Below are 21,757 nucleotides of genomic sequence, written 5' to 3' on the forward strand. Positions count from 1 at the left end.
ATATGTTTAGTTAATAATAATTATAATTATAAAATTATATTTAATTCATTTTATAGTCTTTTCAAAACCGTGTCAAAACATTGAAATGAAAATATTAAATATGTATTATAATTTATAATTTTCATAACCTATTATTATTATTTTTTAATTATTCTTCAAACAATTGTACTATCTTTATTATATTTAACTTTTAAATAGACACACCAAAAGTAACATGTTTTCTCTCCTAGATCGATATCCTCTCCGAGATAACGAGTTGTTAAAAGGATATATGAACAAACATCACCAATGGCTTATTCTCACAAAAATTAAGCATCAAATTATATTAAATAAGCCTATGATTGTGAGAAGGACTTTTACCAAGGACTCGGATGAAAATGTGTATAAAAAATTTCAGTTTCCAGAAATTAAAGTTTTTTAATTTATTTTTGGTTCCCGCGGACTTGTCCGTAAAAGTCTCCACAGTGTAAAAACGATGTCCAGTCATAAGGACAATTTGTGACCAGATTTTCTCGTGGACTTTTCCTATTCAAAAACCATCCACTTTGTACAGTTCATTCTCTGTAGATTTTTAATAATCTTCAATGATGAGACTAGGAGCACTTCTCCGACTTCTGGTGCGCTTTGAGCCACATCTCATGATCTGACAGATTTCTTCAGTACCAATTTTGTTGTCCCATTGGTCGAATGCTTGTCCCCTCCTTTACCTATATAAGAAATGGAGTAAGGCTCATTCGGGGCATTTGGAGTTTGATTGTTTTGAAGTTTTGGTGTCTTAGAGTCGAGAATTTTTCATGCGCTGCAACTGCGGACTCCTGTCTAATCTGCCTGCATCATGAAGAAATCTCAAAGTCTTAGGTGATCTGTGAAGCCTGCGCATTTGTGTGTTCGACATAGGTGAGAACCTAAAGTGGACAAATCTATAGAGAGTCCATCTTTATGAGTGTTAAGATTAGTGTTCAAAGACTAAGTCTGTGATCTCACCAGGTAGCCTCCAGTAAGCTATCTCCTAGCTGAGTAGTTAAAGTCTAGTAAACGCGAACATAGTCTATCTCAGGATTGAACAGATTGTAATCTTTCTGTAATCCATTTTTTAAATAATATAAATGAGTGTTATCACCATTCCACATTCGAGTACTTATGCATTAAGATGAGTTGTTGAGGTAGTATCTATTTAAGTTACTCTGTATTGAGGTTCGCCAGAGGTTCGCCAACGCACAGAAGGGACGCAGACTATGTAAAGGTGAGGAAGCGGTTGAATAAGGTCGATAGTGTGTGAAATGTGTTAGTAGGTTCGTGTATGGGTTCGTGTAAGTCAGAGTAAGTGGCAAAAATAGAGAAGAGACTCAGCAAGGCCTCGTAGCTGTGTTGCTGTTGCAAGCTTCATTGAAGCCCCTGCGTAAAATTGGTATAGGTTGTATAAAAAAATGTCTTTCTACAATTTAATATAAATATATTTATTTTTTAAGTTTAATATAGATTTCCACTATATTAAAAATAAAAATTAAAGTATTAAGTTTCAATGGGGATGTTAACCTACATTCACGAACGAATGATGGATTTCCATATTCCCTTATTATTGTTTGATAATTGAGCTATGATAAGTTTTACAAGAAAAATTAGTTAATCCTAAATAAAGACTGCTAATTAATAAAAAACTTATATAAATTGTTGTTTACAATATAGATTTTTATTTTTACCATTAAAAAATTATTAATTATATTCATAAAAAGAAATTCATATTTATATATGTGCATATGCATTCTATCCTATGTAATAAATAGATACTCAAAATCTAAAATTGTGTTCAAGACTATAAACTATTAATACTTTCACAAACTATCAATAAACAAATATGCTCCTTTTCCTCCATGACTCAAATGTCCTCTTGGAGTGTGAACAAAATACAATTATAAGTAGCAAAGCTATCATGCCTTCTTTCAATCTTATATGCTTATAGAAAATAATAATCATTTCTACTCTTCAAGTGTAAGTCCTTTTCTAGTATGGTTTTACACATACCATAAACATCTCTCAATACCATTATATTAATCATATCATAGTATTCAAACAACATATTTGACAGATTTTGTAATAGATTCTTTTTCTTAGTGTCTATTTCCCAACCTCTATATGGAGTCGTTTGGATAAGGAGTCAACTTACATGTTAAATTCCTTGTATACATGGAATAAAAAAGTGCTTTTGTAATATATTTGATTCTTGATACATGGAATAAGAGACTCACCGAAAGTTACTAAATTTAGAAGTTATTCCTATGAAGCTAAATATATAAATAATTTTAGTGTTATAAGCACACAAAAAAAATATTAGAATAACATGTGAATTTTGTTTTGAACCCAATGAGATAACCTCTCAAACACTTTTTAAACATAATGAAATGAATATAAAATAGACAAAGGGTTCCCTTTCTCCATATCCAAGAAGGCCTCCTTGGATGGCTCCATTGAAATAACCCCACTCCCTTGACTCTCTAATGGACGAATGGATGACTTTAATTTATTACATCCTTTAAAGTTTGACTTTGTAACTAGAAAGAAGTATCTCTACATTGGGAACAATATTGAAACTATAGGAAACATTAGTTAGTGGGCTCATATTACCATCATTCCATTTTCAGTATGAAGCTTTCCATTTCTTTGTACATCCACCTAGTATAAACATAAAATATCAACATATGAACTACACTTTCCTTCCATTCTTGATATGAAACATACTTACAAATCCCAAGTTTATTTTTATTTTTATTTTTATATATTCTTTTAAATTAGAAAGTTGCTATTTATTGCTAGGCATGTGGAATACATATGAATTATATATAAAATATAAAAAATACATATCAAACTATTAAAAAATCTAAAAGTACAAACACATTGTCATAAAAGTATTTTTTTTAATGAATGAGAATAATAAGGTATCATTTTTAATGTTTAATATCTCAAAATGGCTTTTAATTTAAAAATACATTTTGTTTATTATATTTTTATTCACTTTGTAATTAGTAGAATGGGGAAGTATAACCATGATATGCAATAGTGCATGAAGCTACCCCTAATTCACTATAATCATTAAGGTGCATAGAGATGGATCTATCCCATTATAACCTCTAAGTCCTCCTAATATGGATATGAGTAAATAGGGATATTAACCTCATAATATTTTATATAAAAAGTATGAAGCTACCCCTAATTCACTATAATCATTAAGGTGCATAGAGATGGATCTATCCCATTATAACCTCTAAGTCCTCCGAATATGGATATGAGTAAATAGGGATATTAACCCCATAATATTTTATATAAAAAGTTTTTATGAGTTTGAAAAGAAAACTACATTGTGGAGTAAAAAGGCATTTTTTTCGTATATCTTAAAAATATGTTTTGAAGAAATTGTTTTAGAGAATTTAAAAGATGGTTTCTTCACATTTTATATGTTTTAGTAATTTTATTAGATAGATTAACATATTTAGTTAAAAAAGATTTATGATTCAACAAAATATTAATAAAACAATGATTTAAGTTTTAAATTAATTATATATATATAAATAATAAAAAGAAATAAAACAATGATTTAAGTTTTAAATTATATATATATATAGTAAATTCTTTTTAGGGAGAATATGAAACAAAAAGGGTTTCAAGCAATAGATATACTCTCACCTATTCCAAATTGTGACCTTGTAAGTTATTATCCATTGGGGAAAATGATAGTGTCAGAGAGACTAGCCAAAAATGATAATAGGGAAAGAAAATAAGATTATGGTGAAAGAAATGAAACAATATATTTTCATGACCCATTTTTCATAAGTGAAACACATTACTCAAAGGTGTTATATATATGTTTTATAATATATTATAGTTATTGATTTAAAAAACAAGGATATTAATTGGCTTTAAATGTTTTAATAAAGATACAGATTGGTATTAAAATTTGTTATTTTTTCTATACAATAATGTTTAAGATATGTTTAGTTAATAACAATTATAATTATAAAATTATATTTAATTCATTTTATAGTCTTTTCAAAACCGTGTCAAAACATTGAAATGAAAATATTAAATATGTATTATAATTTATAATTTTCATAACCTATTATTATTATTTTTTAATTATTCTTCAAACAATTGTACTATCTTTATTATATTTAACTTTTAAATAGACACACCAAAAGTATCCTCCAAAAATCCTTTGATAGTTGGGGAAAAACTACAACTATTGCTATGTTATTAATAATTTAATACTTTACATATTGTTCGAGAGTCTTAGAAGAGGACACAAAATACCACTATTTCACCAGTATAGCCGAAGGAGGGGTATACAACCTTTTTTTAACCATATATCATTCCTAAGTTTTCGTAAAAAAAAAGATATTTTAGAAATATTTCTATCATGTTTGCTACATTAAACTTTTAAGTGGACCCACCAAATAATCCTCTAAGGATTGGGTAGAACCACGATGTTATGCTATTCAGGATTGGGTAAAACCATACGGATGATATGATATTCACGATTTAATAATTTACACGTCATCCAAAAGCCTTAGAAAAAAAATACAAAAGCCCACCATAACCCCAAGGAAGCATATTAAAACATGACTCGTTCTTCTTTTTATCGTATGTCATTCCCAAATTGATCTAAACATTAATCGAATCGATAGTAGCCAATAAGGGTAAGGTGAAAACTCTTAGAAAAGTTGGAACATCAGTCTAATAATTAGAGAGAAGAGAAGGTGATTGTTAATTTTTTCTAATTTCATAGTGCCATGGATATAGTTGTATTATCCTCTAATTCACGATCTTCAAAACTCTTTGAAACTTTGGTTGCTCCATTCTTTAGAGAGAGACTCTTGACATCACATGTAGCTTGTATGTCTCTATCATAGGTGGACTATGACTCATTCCATATCTCTTTGGTTGTCTCACAATGGATTAGTTTCTAAATATTTGACTTGGACAACCCTCTCAAGATTTCCTCCATGACATGTTCATCAACCTCATTATCTGTTAATCCATTCTCCATGAATGCCCATACATTAAAATCAAGAGATTAAAAGAACATTATCATTCTTACCTTCTAAGTTGTATAAGTTTACCCATTCAAAAATCAAACTCTATGAGAGGTAATCTAGTCCTAGTTCTCCATGATCCTTGATCTTCCTTCCATTTGTTTAACCAATCTTGAAGGATCTTTGGATTTGACACCAATTGTTAGAAACAATGGATACCAGAATAATACTGAGGCGGGAAGGTGAATCAGCGGTATGACCACACTAAACAACTCTTGACAATTTATATTGTTCAATCACTTTAGCAACCACTCATGTAATTAGCATCATAACTTAGTTATGTAAAAAATAACATCATAAAAATTTTCATACACATGTGAAAGCCATATATAAGACATAAATATTCCTTTTATTTCTTTGGGAAATACAAGATTCAAATTGCTATTACATCATTACCCCACAAGCTTTCACTTCTCTGTAAATTGGCTACTAAAGAAGGGAACTTCTATCCCTACTTGTTTATCAACTTTCACTAAAAGGTGAAACATCCACTTCTCCTTTATTAGTCACTATTGAAAGCGACTATTTTCCCTCCTCGTCTATCATCCACACAAACAAGGGACTATTGCCCTGCTCATTTATCAACCATTGTTGAAGGGCACTATTTCCCCTACAATGCATGCTACCACTTGCGAGCCCTGTTGATCCATATTTCATCCATTTTAAAACTCATATGAATAAGCCACTTTCTTTCATAAACAAATAAATTTATCTCTTCATTCACTCACCATACCCACCATAGAAACAGATTCAGAAATTTCTGAGAATTGAACAAATCACAAAACACACCAACAACATCAATCCTTTGTAATTACTAATTTCACCATAAAACATCTTTGTTGAATGAATTAAAACATTGTTTGGTAATTCATTCTTTGCCTTCTCAAATCCCTTTCTAACATCGAAATTAAAATTTGATTCACCCCTAATGCATACTAACACTATTCACACCAGTAGAACCAACACAGTTAAACACACCTTCTAAATTCATAAGTGATTATAAAGGAATTTGGAATGAGATTTTTAGTTCCTTGGTATTTAGTTATCTTTAACTCCTTGCTTGCATGAATATTTATTTTTTTCCCTTTTTTCCTTCAATTATGTCATTTCAATGTGTTATTCAAGTCATCAATAATCTCTTACTTGTTTCTTGAATAAATTCTAAGTCAATATATTATTTTCCTTCATTTTGGTAAGTCACGAAATTTAGTAGGCATATTTCTAAATTTGGCTAGGCACCAAATTTATTGATTTTGGGAAATATATCACCAATTCTATCCATTATTCTATTTGCATTACCAACTCGTTCACACCTTAATTTCCAGTTTTACTAGTGTTTTCAGTTTGGTGGTTTCACACCAAAGGTGGCATAAATGCCAACTTTAAGTGATACCGACTCATTCATATAAAAGCCTTCAAATATTATTTTGAATGCACTATCGAATATGCCTTAAGCACCAAAATTATGCTAAATTTCATTGCCAACTCGTTCATACTTAATCCCTCTAGCAAAGGCCCAATGCGCTTTTTGTATATAAAATATCACCAATTATAACTCCAATGTGTCAATTTTACCTTAATTCCCGAGGGAATATTTTATTTTACAATTTCTTTGTGCACTTGTCTTGGACTTTATTTTTTGTCCTTAGCTCTATATTTATTTATGCTATGATCTTGGATAACATATCCTTGTGGGTCTTCCTTTCCTCTACATAAGCCATTCTCATTGGTCCTTGCACTCCATTTGTACATGTAGCCCCACCCTGATGCTCTGTCAGCTCAGAGTAAACTTTGTCATGCTTTCTTGAAACCTTCCGAGGTCTGGGAAAAATTATTATGTGTCCCTATGGGAAACACTTCCACACTATGAATCAATCAATGAATAGTCGGGGTGATCTGTGTCTTACAGCTACCAAATACGCTCGAAACCTGGTTAGCGTGGAGCTCTTCACTTGCATGCCTTATAATTCCTTTCCAGGATGACCTTTTGGGGTGATGTCGTGATTACATCATAGATGTTACCACATGGTTCCATATAAGTGGTGGCATCTATCACTCATATTTGGTTCCTTCGATCACCTGAAAATGCCGAAAATGCATGCCATGTCTCCCACTGTCTAACATCATGTTGATGTCATCTAAAACCAATAAAATATTCACACGCGTCTTCCTTTTAGCTATATATTCTATTATGAGTACGAATACAAGAGGGATTCTTGGGCCTTTGTTTTGCAACAATTTCTTTGTTAAAATTTTCATAGTAAAAGCCACTAGATTCAAGCTTATTACAATGCCAATTTTTGTGACTTTCTGTTTGCCTTTCTATTGGTCCTATGCTACTACTCTTCAACATATGCCTAACCTTACATCATCTCGTATGCATCTCCTTTGCACATACCTTAGCAGTTTCGAGGAAGGCCTTCCACAATGACATGACTATGGGGAGCATTGCTGGAGAACTTCTATAAATTGGAGCCTTTACTTCCATTTTGTGGACTATGCACATTTTCTGAGTACATCATCCCAATTGTTCCTTTTGTACACAACTTTGATACCATACAAGGAACTGCAACCTATGTGAGTTCTATAGTGGGGACCTCCCATAACTATACTTTGTCATTCAAACTCCCACAACTATTACTAATTCCTCCCAGGATTACGTCATCCCACGCATTCCTTTTCTGTGTGACCTTGAACCATTGAGGGAAACTCTAGTTGGGATGAGTTGTTATAAGGGTCTCTACCATTGGTTAATAAAAATGTTTTCACCATTGTACTATCAAGTCATGTCCTCCCAACTCTATGTTTAGCTACTCTTCCAACTATACCTAACTCGTAAATTGTCAACAACTAGCCATTGTTTCAACTTTAATTCTACACCTTGAATTTTGGGGTAAATAACTTTAATGGGTGATAACTTGTAATCTAAGAGGCTTTTAGAAAACTTCCATGTACCACTAAAAATATCTTTTGAAGTCAGTTCCACGTGCACTTGAGTTGATGTGTTATTCTAGAAATGGTTCCAAATTATTTGTACCTTCACAATTCTTTTTAGTTGAGGTGATCTGTTATTCTAGAAATGGCTCCAAATTCTCTCTGCCTCCACAATTAATTTCCTTTTCCATACATGTGCTCATCTCAATTCTTCTTGCAATCTTCTCTTTTTTTTCCATTTCACTACCTTTGATCTAGATAAATCACCATTGACATATGTGACATCAATGACCTAATGGAAACATCTTTGTCAATACTTGTCCAACGTCCTTGTTATGCCAACAACACCTTTGACAATGGCAACATATTCTAACAATCTACCATCATCTTCTTTGCCTTACCCATCAATGATAACATATTTCTAACAAAATGTATAGTTTTAAAGAAAAAAATAAAAATATAAAAAAATATAGCATGTTTTAATTGCTTGATGAAGTGAACTACACTAGGGACTAAAACTACATTATCTATATATATATATGTATAAATTTTTTTTCTTTGCAAAATTCTTTAAACTATTCAAAAGTTGTTTTTTGGCATTTTATATATCTTACTAAATTAATTTGTAGATTTAGTTAAAAAAATGTAGCTTGAAGAATTATTCATAATATATATATATATATATATATATATATATATATATATATATATATATATATGGTACACCCTAGCAAAGCTTCAATGGTTATGCTCTCATGTAGCCTACCGTGGATTCTTTCTCATCCCAAGTGAATTCGTTTTAAGCCTTTGTTGGAGAAAAGGGTAATGTGGAGAGCTCGAGGAAAATGGTAACATGCAGAGAAAGGAAAAGAGGGTTGTGGTAAAAGAAATGAAATATGATATTCTTAGGTACGTAGTTCTTAGAAAGTACAACAAATATCACTTAATGGATTTATATATATGTTCTCTATAATATATTAATTAAAATTACATATAGTAATGAGTTTGCAAATTAATTTTAAAATTTATGATTTAAAAAAAAAAACAATGAAAATGTAAAATGTATTTCATTAATAACAAATATAATGATAAACCCATATTTAATTAACAAATAGAATATACTATAATATTTTTAACATATATGTTAAAGATAAGGATAATGGAATGGGTTGTTATAGTGATTATGTACTTATTAACTAATGAAGAAAATATATTTAGTTAATTAATTTTTTTAGTAATTTCTATAAGTAATATAAGTTTTTTCTTTCTCAATTAAAATTATTATAAAAATATTTATAACTTCTTTATTATATTTATCCTCTAATTTGACATTGCAATATTCTAATTCCCATCATTTTTAATTATTTCATAGATAGAAATACAATAAACTTTGCAATTTTTTTTTACACCTACATATGAGGTTGTAGATGTATAAACATAAAATATGAACATATGAACTATGCTTTCCTTCCATTCTTGATATGAAACATACATAAAAATCCCATGTTTATGTTTCTTTTTACATAGTTTCTTAAATTAGAACCTTGCTATTTATTGGTGGATATATAAAATACAAATCAATTATATATAAAATTGAAAAGAAAAATATCAAAATATTTAAAAAAAAAAAAAAAACTAAAAGGTACAAATACATTGTCATAAAAGTAAATTTGTTGAAATGAATGAAAATGGTAAGGCATCATTGTTAATGTTGAACATATCAAAATGGCTTTGAATTTAAAATTACATTTTATTTACTTTATTATTAGTAGAATGGAGAACTATAAACACCATATGCAATAGGTGCATGAAGCTACCCCTAATTAGCTATAACCATTAAGGTGCACTAAGATGACTCTAACCCATTATAACCTCTAAGTGCACTAAGATGTCCTCAAACACATTATAACTACTAGGTGCACCAAGTTGCTCCTAATATGGATGTGAGTAAATAGGGAGATTAAGCTCAGAATATTAATTTAATACTTTATCTATTGTCTAAGAGTCTTAGAAAAGAACACAAAAGCCCACTATTTCACCAGTATAAACCGAGGAAGAGTATAAAACCACCTTTCTCACCATCTATGATTATTAAGTTTTCTTAAAAATAAATTATTTTAAAAATATTTTTATCATCTTTATTATATTAAACTTTCTTTTAAGATGAACACCCCGAAAAAAACCTCAAAGTATTGGGTAAAACTGCACCGATCCTATGATATTCACGATTTAATAGTTGACACGTCGTCCCAAAGCCTTAGAAAAGCCCACCATTTGAAAGATGTTCCCAAGAGGGAGAGGGAAGCGTATTAAAACATGATCCCTTCTTCTTTTTATCTTATCATATGTCTTTCCCAAATTGATCTAAACTTTAATAGAATCGGTAGCAGCAGATAAGGTGAAGGTGAAAATTGTGAGCAAAGTTGGAACCTTAGTCTAATATTTGGCGAGGCGAGGAGAGAAGAGAAGGCAAGGCCACTGTTACTGTTTTCTAATTTCAGAGTGAAGAGAACAGAAGGCGAGTGTTGTTACTGTTTTCTAATTTTAGAGTGAGTGCCATGGATCGTTATGTTATTGTTGAGGAGTTGGGAAAAGGAAGTCATGGAACCATTTGGAAGGCAATGGATAAGGTTACGGGCGAATTTTGGGCCATCAAGAGAATCAACGAAAACTTCTCTAGATATGAGGATTGCGCAGAGGTGAATTGTTTAGCAAATTTGAGGTTTCATCCCAACATATTTTACCTGCATGATATCATATTGGAGGGCACCACGTTGTACGCGGTGCTTGAGCTGATGGACTGTGATCTGTCAGAGCTCCAGAGAAGAGGGAGAGGTCGTTCGTTCACAGGGACCTGAAACCACAGAATTTATTAGTGAGGGGAGGTACGTCTATTAAAATTGTTGATTTCGGGCTGGCTACTAGAATATGGAATAATAAGCCACTGGAATCATATGTTGGGACACGCCCATATCAAGCACCCAAACTTTTGCTTGGATCCACTGAATATGGTTTGTCCAATGACATTTTGGCAATGGGCGTTTTCATGGCGGAGCTATTCACTGGTTATCCAATATTTACAGGCTCTAACGCGCTACATCAGCTGCATAGCATTTGCTCTGTCATTGGTTCTCCTGATACCTGTTGGAAATTTCTGTTGATTTCAAACAAAATACTGAACAGAGCATAACAATGCTCTGATACCACTGTTGGGAATTTTTCTGGTAAAATTCCAAAAAAAAAATAACTGAACACAGAAACAATGCTCTGTTTCTACCACAGGATCTTTAACACAGCGAAACAAAAAAAATTCTGAGCAGACAGAGTTTTCCACACACAAATCAAACTTGTAATCATAAATAAAATGCCTGATACAAACTTCTTCCTCTTACAGAGGGATTACACAGCTGCTGTTACAAAAGAGTCTTCCTCTTAACAGAGGGATTTCACCAGCACTGCTTTTACAAAAACATCTTCCTCACACAGAAGGATTCTCCAACTGCTGTTACAAAAAACATCTTCCTCACACAGAGGGATTCACCAGAGATTATGTTGAAGAGCATCTTCCTCTTGACAGAGGGATTCACCAGTATATGTTGAAAAGCATCTTCCTCTTGACAGAGGGATTCACCAAAAGACTGTGCTGAAGAGCACCTTCCTCTTTAACAGAGGGATTCACCAAGAGACTGTGCTGAAGAGCACCTTCCTCTTTAACAGAGGGATTCACCAAAACTTCACTTCCTCTCACAGAGGGATTACAACCAGATACTGCTTTAGATGCAGTTCCAAAACAACAACAAAAAATATTACTATGTTTTCCTCCTGAGATTTTACACTGTTGTGTGTAAAAATCTCATTTGCATTTACTGCTGTAAAAACAGACTTTTACATATACTGTTGTAGAAACAATTTCTTTCACATTTTACTTTCAACAATAAAAATTCCTTTACACTGATGCGCATTCCATTGTTGTTTTTCACCCAATAACAAAATTTACATATGCAAAAATCAACATATACATACCATACGAACTGCTGCGTATATATATATTCTTTTGTTTTCACTCAACAAAAAAAAAAAAAAAACAACCCTCATTTCCTTATGCACTGTTGTGCATGCCTCCTTTCTCACGCTGCCCCTATTCTATGTTCTTCTACGCACTGCTATGCGTTTTTCATTTCCTCACACTGTTGTGCCCTTACCCTCACTCATTACCTCATTGGCTCACAGCTCGCTTCCCTTCATTAGAGCAACCAACCACAATACATTTCAACCTCTCGGTTGTTTCTTTATATTTCGCACTACTATGCGTTATTCACCTTTTCATCATTCAATGGTCAACTCGTTCCTTTTTTTTTATTAACACCTTGCACTGCTGTGCAAACCAAAGTTCTCTTTCTTTTATGAAAGTCAACAGGTACAAAAAGCCATATCGTATACATATCATATATGTTAAACAAATAATAATACATGCCGTAAAAACTTAAGTGTTTTACCAACCATCTACGAACCACGTTTAAGTTTCATTTAATTGCCTTGCTGACAGAACCGGCGGTCAAACTAAAACTTCACGCAATGTCCATACCCTGTAGACCTGTACGCAGCTTTGGCTTTGATCAACGGTGGACAAGACTGCTTTCAATCGGACGGTTGACGGCGATTTCGGGAGGCCCTTTCATGCTGAACGTTACGTTCCGATGGAGTTGCACAGGAAAACATGCAATGGACATGTGGAAGCATTTCATTGCATCAGAGTCGATTGTCCGGAAACCGCTTGCTGACCAAAAGCGGTCCGATATGTGTCAGTGGTTTTCCTGAGCTGTTTTGATGGCGGATTCCGGCTGATGACTGCCCTGTCGTTGCTGTCCCTGCACAGCAGTTGGAATTAATATTCCAACACTCCCCTTTAATTTCAACTGCTGGGCGTTTAGTCATACCCAGACACTTCATCAAAAATTCAAAACTTTTCTGATCCAATGGTTTGGTCAGTGTATCTGCTACCTGCTCCTTCTCTGCTCTCATGGGAGTTTTAATTTCATATCTCTCCCCTATAAGAAGATCCATATGATAGAGTTCTACTAGGGTCTTCATCAAATCTTCAATCTCTTCTTCTGTCATATTGATAAGGGTGTTGGCAGTGAAGCCCATCTCAACCATCTTGGCAAGAGTTACATATCGAACTCCATATTCTTTAAACAGATCTTCAAGGAACTTTAATTCCTTTCTCCCATTCATGGGTTCTGCCCATTTCCTATCTTTAACTCCATCTTTTAAATGAACAGGGTCATTAACATTACTAGATAAAGCAAACAAAGAGTTCGTACCTTCATTTGTTGCCTCTTGTTCATTTCTCCTCAAGGGTGTCTCTTTCTTCCCTTGCATTGGCACTGCTATTTGGGGATGTACTTCAGTCATCTCCTCATCATCTTCATTATGAGTCAAACAGTTTTTATCATTCACTGTTTTCTCTAAGCTTTCATCACAAGCTTTCTCCTCAATGAACTGAGGTTTTGCTGTCTTTACTTTCTCCATGTCTTGATAGGCTATCTTGAGAGTTTCCCATGCTTCTTTGGATGTCTTAGCTGCTGCTATCCTTGGAAACACACTCTCATCCACTACTCGATACAAGAAGTAGAGGGCCTTAGCATCCTCCTTCGTATAGTTCTTCAACAGCTCTTTCTCTGCCTGAGTTAAGCTATTAAACTCATCATCATTTGCTGGTTTTTGAAAACCATCTTCAACAAATTCCCATAAATCTTCTGAGAAAAGAAAAGCTCTCATAACTATTGCCCAATAGTCATAGTTCTTTTCATTTAATAGTGGGAGCTGAGTATTAAACATACCCACGCTAGTGCTGGCGCTGGCCATTTCTTGCACTTTAAACTATGCTTCAAATACTTGACTGTATTTAAAATAACTCACTGTTTCTTCAACAGTAACTCAAAAACTTGACTTGAGAAATACCTGGATTCTTTTTCCTGAGACTTCACTCTGCTGGAGAAGCTGCTGCAGCAAAAAACTCCTTCCTTCAGCTTCTTTGACACCTTCAAAGAGCCTGGATCAGCTCTGATACCATGTTGGAAATTTCTGTTGATTTCAAACAAAATACTGAACAAAGCATAACAATGCTCTGATACCACTTGTGGGATTTTTTCTGATAAAATTTCAAAAAAAAAATTTGAACATAGTGACAATGCTCTGTTTCTGCCAAAGGATCTTTAACACAGCGGAACAAAAAAAATTCTGAGCAGACAAAGTTTTCCACACACAAATCAAACTTGTAATCATAAATAAAATGCCTGATACAAACTTCTTCCTCTTACAGAGGGATTACACAGCTGTTGTTACAAAAGAGTCTTCCTCTTAACAGAGAGATTTCACCAACACTGCTTTTACAAAAACATCTTCCTCACACAGAGGGATTCTCCAACTGTTGTTACAAAAAACATCTTCCTCACACAGAGGGATTCACCAGAGATTATGCTGAAGAGCATCTTCCTCTTGACAGAGGGATTCACCAGTATATGCTGAAAAGCATCTTCCTCTTGACAGAGGGATTTACCAAAAGACTGTGCTGAAGAGCACCTTCCTCTTTAACAGAGGGATTCACCAAGAGACTGTGCTGAAAAGCACTTTCCTCTTTAACATAGGGATTTACCAAAACTTCACTTCCTCTCACAGAGGGATTAAAACTAGATACTACTTTAGATGCAGTTCCAAAACAACAAAAAAAAATATTACTCTGTTTTCCTCCTGAGATTTTACACTGCTGTGTGTAAAAATCTCATTTACATTTACTGTTGTAAAAATAGACTTTTACATATACTGTTGTAGAAACAATTTATTTCACATTTTACTTTCAACAATAAAAATTCCTTTACACTGTTGCGCATTCCATTGTTGTTTTTCACCCAACAACAAAATTTACATATGCAAAAATCAACATATACATACCATACGAACTGCTGCGTATATATATATTCTTTTGTTTTCACTCAACCAAAAAAACAACCCTCATTTCCTTATGCACTGTTGTGCATGCCTCTCCTTTCTCACGCTGCCCCTACTCTATGTTCTTCTACACACTGCTGTGCGTTTTTCATTTCCTCACACTGTTGTGCCCTTACCCTCACTCATTACCTCATTGGCTCACAGCTCGCTTCCCTTCGTTAGAGCAACCAACCACAATACATTTCAACCTCTCGGTTGTTTCTTTATATTTCGCACTACTGTGCGTTATTCACCTTTTCATCATTCAATGGTCAACTCGTTCTTTTTTTTTTATTAACACCTTGCACTACTGTGCAAACCAAAGTTCTCTTTCTTTTATGAAAGTCAACAGGGACAAAAAGCCATATCGTATACATATCATATATGTTAAACAAATAATAATACATGCCATAAAAACTTAAGTGTTTTACCAACCATCTACGAACCACGTTTAAGTTTCATTTAATTCCCTTGCTGACAGAACCGGCGGTCAAACTGAAACTTCACGCAATGTCCATAACCTGCAGACCTGTACGCAGCTTCACCTTTGATCAACGGTGGACAAAACTGCTTTCAATCGGACGGTTGACGGCGATTTCGGGAGGCCCTTTCATGCTGAACGTTACGTTCCGATGGAGCTGCACGGGAAAACATGCAATGGACGCGTGGAAGCATTTCATTGCATCGGAGTGGATTGTCCGGAAACCGCTTGCTGACCAAAAGCGGTCTGATATGTGTCAGTGGTTTTCCTGAGCTGTTTTGATGGCGGATTCCGGCTGATGACTGCCCTGCCGTTGCTATCCCTGCACAACAGTTGGAATTAATATTCCAACAATACCCGAAGTTGGCGTGAGGGGTTACTGCTTGCCGACTTAAAGGGTTACAGCTTTTGAGAAGAGTTTGGGAATGTTGATTCCACTAAACAATTGTCGTCTCTTCTACCGACAGCAAGTGTCGCGGCCATTGATCTCATAAACAGTTTGTTGTCGTGGGATCGGAAGAGAAGGCCCATACCTAAGGAAGCACTGCAGCATCCATTTTTCTATGCCTCCTCCTGTATATTCCAACCTATTCCTCTCTTGACAAACCGCGAGAATCCTATTGGTCATACAGTTCTGTCATCTGATTTAAAAGGAGGAAGCTGCAATTCTTATTCTTATTTTATTGAACAGGTTACATTTACAGAAGAAGGTACATTGCAGATTAATCCAATTGTTGCAGCAGGAGTGGAGCAACAGATACCATTTGAATATGCCAATCACGACGGTGGCAACGACAGAGCAATTCCAACCTATTCCTCCTCCTCCTGTTACGACATGAAATTCCAACCTATTCCTCTCTTGCCAAATCACGAGAATCCTATTGGTCATACATTTCTGTCATCTGATTTAAAAGGGAGAAGCTGCAGCAGTTCTTTTTCTTATTTTGTTGAACAGGTTGGATTTACAGGAGAAGGTACATTGCAGAATAATCCATTAAGGGCCGGAGGCGGAGTGGAGCAACCGATAGCATTTGAATATGCCAATCACGACGACGGTGGCAACAGCAGACCAACAGTGGACATGTTTAGGTCGAGTTATTCAGTTTGGCAAAAGAATAGTTACCTGGGCTCATATAAAATTCCCGCATCTTCTTCACTTCAAAATCTGCCATCACGCCCATTTCCGGGAATGGGCCCTAAGCTCATGCTTAATCCAACCCCAGTAAACCCTCCGGATAATGGTAATCACGAAGATGCCAACAACCCCCGATCACTGGACCAATTGAGGTTGAATTCTGAACATTCAATTGGCCAACAGCGTAATTATGTGGGGTCATATGAAATTCCTGCATCTGTGTCAATAGAAAATCTGCCAGCATACCAGTTTCCAGAAAATCTGCCAGCATACCCGTTTCCAGGTATGGGCCCGAAGCTGTTTAATCCACGAAGAATGCCAGTTGACGATGATGAGATAACCTAATCCGCAGTTAGGGTGTGGTGATTAGAGGATGGTAGTAATGCATCGACTGTTCAAATCTGTTCAAACCCTCCGTAAAGAAAGATGAGCTCTCAAATTGTATGACCTCCCATTGCGATTGTGCTTTCGGGCATCCCATCCTGTCCGCAAACAGGCCATAAATGAATCTGCGGGTCCTTGTAATTCCTTATAATGTAAGCATTGCATTGTTTTTCAAATGTGGATTTCACAGTTTAATATAAATGGACGATAATAAACGTAAACCCTTCTTCCGAATGCAGATTCAACATTCATCTCCCTGAATCGTCTCATAATTTACAATAGCAAGAAGCTGTGTCTCATAATTTACAATAGCAAGAAGCTATAGTGATCCATATGTTTTCACAGTGGCAACTACCCTTCTCGATGGACGTTAATATTTAGCTGCGCAGTAACGATGTTAATTAAACCCATGGAGAAGATTAATACTCGGGTGGGGTGATCGTGATCTTGTGCAAAATATATCAATGTTCTTCCCACCTTAAAATTCTTATGTAAAATATGTCATCCCATCTTAACTTAATTATGGTAGTAAATAAATCACATCACAACATAATAGTGAGTACAAATAATATGTTTTTCATCCTATAATTTATAATATTAAAATTCCAATAATAATTTTAATATCAAAAATGAATTTTTTATACTTTTGTGTTACTAAATTTTATGTAGTTCAATAATGTTACATTTAATAATAATAACATTATATTTACAATAATAAATTAAAAATAGTAATGGTAAAAAAATTATTGGAAAAAAATTATTCAATGTATATTTTAATTTTACATCAAATTTATTGTGAAGGCCCTTCATAGAAGATGCATCTCTTAGGTGCTTGAAGATGTGTGAACCTACCTTTCCACCTTCATCTTTCCTTCCCTTTCTCGCAACAAAGTCAACTATATTCCTTTCCTTCGTTGTTTGAGGCATACATCCAAGTCCCCTTTGCTTCACATAATCATGCTTCACATTCGCATCCTTTGGATACAAAGCCATCAAAGATATTCTTGTTCTTATACCAAGCAACTCCTCATATTCATCGGAACCACCATAGTTTGTCTGCGAGTTTTAATCAAGAGAATATCTTGGTCCACCATCGGTATGGCTTGTGCAGCTTTCAGTAAATCTTTCCCTAGCACCATAGTATGACCATCCAAGTCAATCACCCTCAAGTCCAACTTCCGACACCATGAACCCACTCTTACCCAAGTGTCCTTCAAAATACCTATCACAGCTTTCATGGTAGAGTTCAATGCTTTGAAAGCACTCCACTCTCTCCCCACTTCAGCTTTCTTCCCAAAAGATGTTGTTGCTTTCTTGCTAAGGAAGCTATGAGTAGCCCCTGTGTCCACCAATGCAGCAAACTTCTTGCCATGTATGGTTTCCTGCATAAAACTCAACCTTAAGGCATTACCATCCTCTCTAGGCTTGATCTTGCATCTTATCTCTACAACCTTCTTCAATAACTCGACCTCAGAAGAGTCTTTCGACTTATGTTTCAACTTATGTTTCGACCTGACTTCCTTCTTAAGGTACTTCAGCTCCCTATTCAGTTCATCTAAGCAATTCGATCCTGGCTTAGCTTGAGCTCCATCAAGCTTCTCCTCCATCGCTTTCTACTTAAGTGCACCTACTTGGCACATATTGACTTCTTCCACTCGAAGTGACCCAATCTCTCGAACATATTCTTTCATGTCTAGGTGATAGTCCCCAAGTCTGTCAATGTAATCGAGGTCATCCTACTCTATCACAATGGGATTTCTATCAAGAAAATCCCTCTTAATGTCGTCCTCAAGTCCCTTGACGTTTTCATGCAACATGGTTCTTTTCTCCCTTAGTCGAACTTGTTCATCCATGAGTTCTTGGAGTCTTCGATCACCCTGTCTCATTAAGTTCATTGAGTTCAACAGCCCTTCCATGAAGATTACCCAAGTCCTTCCACTATCTTGTCCCCCATGTGTATCAAGAGTTCCCACTCTTGCACAAGAGCTTCATCGCATTTCTGCATCTCATCCTTTAAAAATATGTCTTGTCTTCAATTTTTTGAAATGCTCTTTCGACCATCTTCATTTATTAGGAAAGTCTCCAATACCTTCTTTACCCTCAATGGCCATCAAGCTTCAAACCCCAATACCAACTGCTACCAATAGATATCAACTATCACGAAGTATCCACTTCAATCTTTAAGGCTTCTTAACACCAACTCTCATGAAGTGCAGTTGTATCACTTCCTTCTCCAAATCTCGATTCGCCTGAATCAAGATCTGATACCACTATCACACCCCTATCCTAGTGGTCATCTTCCAACCACGCATAGGCAGGTGCACCACCACTACCCACTTTCATTTCACCAATACTTATAAGTACGGGATAGGCCTAACATTCAACACTTATTTTTCTTCAATTCTACTAAGCATTCATCATTTTACACAACGGAATTAACATTCATCATTATCATCATATAGATATGCATAGCGGAAATACTTTCTTTTAATGGGAGGGGCAACTCCCAGATTAGAGTCTTCCCAATAATAATAATTCAGTGTTTTACAAATACAATTACAAGTTTAACCTTTGCTAAGAAACCCCAATTTTCACCTTGACAAAGCTTTCCAATTTTCAACAACTAAGCCTACTCATGTTGGGTCGCCCACCTCACTAGGCTGGGTCGCCCTTCCGCTCAGCAGTGCCCACTTTCGTCGTTCAGGACTTCCCACCTTCATTGGGTCGTGCAGCTCATCACCGGGTAGAGGTGCCCACCCCGTCGGGTCGGGTAGCCCTCCACAGCTTGTCGCAGCTCGCCGTCAAGCAAAGGTGCCCACCCCACCAGGTTGGGTCACCCTCCACAGCTTGACACCCTCCATAGCTCATCACACCTCCGCTCTCCATAGCTCATCCACACCACAGAACTTCTGCACTCGTCCGCGGGCAAGAGTGCCCACCCCCTCGGGTCACCTTTTGCAACTCGTCCGTCGGGCAAGAGCGCCCACCCCGTCGGGTCACCTTTTGTAACTCATCTGTCGAGAAAGAGCACCCATTATTCAGCTGGCCCAACCGTAGAATTGTCTGCCCACCATGCAAACCCACCCAGAACAATTCACTCAAACTCTTGTAGCTTGTTTCCTTCCAGTATCGGCTCGATACTATAGCCCTCACTCTGCCTGCACCTCACTTGTGCTTATATTGCTTGTCCTTTTCTCACCCAAGTTTTGTTCCACATTTGTTCGCTTGAACTTCGATGATCCTTCCTCCACAAAATCGCCACTCATATATATATGTGTCCTCCATGGTTAAGGTGGGTCGGTCAACCACACAAATCTACCCATGAAAATGCCAAGTAATGCATCGGCCCACCAACTCGTTTGTTCCGCATGTCAGCCCGCCAACTTGTCTGCTTCGCACATTGGCCCGCCAACTCGTCACGTGCGCTCATACTTAGTTGATTTTCCCAATCTCAATTTTTTGACTCTCCAAGTAATTGCTCAAACCTTCACAACTTTTCATGGCACAACTCATCATTGCACACTCGTCGAGGCACGTTTAACTGAACGCACCCGCTTGTCATCGCAAACTCAAATCATCACACATAACCAAAGTTTGTCTCCCATCGATGCTCATCCCACATTTGAGCATGCCTCAGCTCGTGGTCTTGACAGGGACAGAGGTGGTGTACATTGATGTAATTATCATTTAAACTACCTTTTGGGGCTGCCCTCTGACTTGCACCCCAATCAGGGGCATTTATTAACCACATTAAATCCCATTTACCTATTTAATTGACCTTGTCTAATCTTGCCAATATTCTAGGTATAGATTTGACTCTTCTATGAATTAATAAGGCCTTAGGTCTTACATTATATGTTTTTTTATGAAATTTATTTATATTATTAATTATAAATAGGTATTAAAATTAATACTACAAAATACATTACTAAGAAATTATGAGTTATATTATCTTTTGCCTCGACGAAGAAATGAATATTCAATATGTTTAGGGCCTAGGGGTTTCTTAAAATAATCACGCCGAATATTTAGCTTTGTGGATTTGGACCTCTCCAAGGTAATTCATCACCTAATGGTTTTTGTGGATTCAATGATTCTTATGCAGCATGTGAGTAAATTAAAAGGGAATTCTAAGCGGATCTTAGCCCCTATTCTACATTGAATCAAGCTTCTATTGGTTAAATTTGACGACTTGATTGAACTCATCCATATGAAGAGAAACCTCAAGAGGGTGGAAACTTCTCTAGACAATCAAGTAGTATTATTAGAACAAGGTTTTTTTAAGGTTGATGAATGGGACATGATTAAGAAATCAATTCATGAGGAGTATAATAAGAACCATATTTCTTCAATTATTATTTGAAATTAATTATAAAATAATGTGACGAATCTCTTAGTTTCTTCCTTTTAGGGATTATTTTGAAATTATATTAATCAATATAACTCCTTATGTGTTGTGGAGGCCAGAGCTTTACACGAAGGGATGAGTCTGTGTGGCCACTTGGATGGTCTTCATCATGCCTCGTCAGCTAGAGGAAAATTCGAGAGTTTTAGAGGTTGATGCAGAATAGGGGCTAATATCTTCTCTATGAGAAACTATGAGGCCTCCTCGGCCTACTAAAATAGGTTGAGGCATTTTGGCCTATTTTTAAGATATATTAAGGACTTTGACCTTCTTCAAAGATGATCTCAAACATACTTAAAAGTGGATCATAATCTTATCTTCTAGTAATATAAATCTTGGCTCCA

This window comes from Pinus tabuliformis, chromosome X (genome assembly GCF_031772625.1).
Source record: "Pinus tabuliformis cultivar Carrire ecotype Pingquan chromosome X, CPIR1, whole genome shotgun sequence".
In the NCBI taxonomy this organism is placed as follows: domain Eukaryota; kingdom Viridiplantae; phylum Streptophyta; class Pinopsida; order Pinales; family Pinaceae; genus Pinus; species Pinus tabuliformis.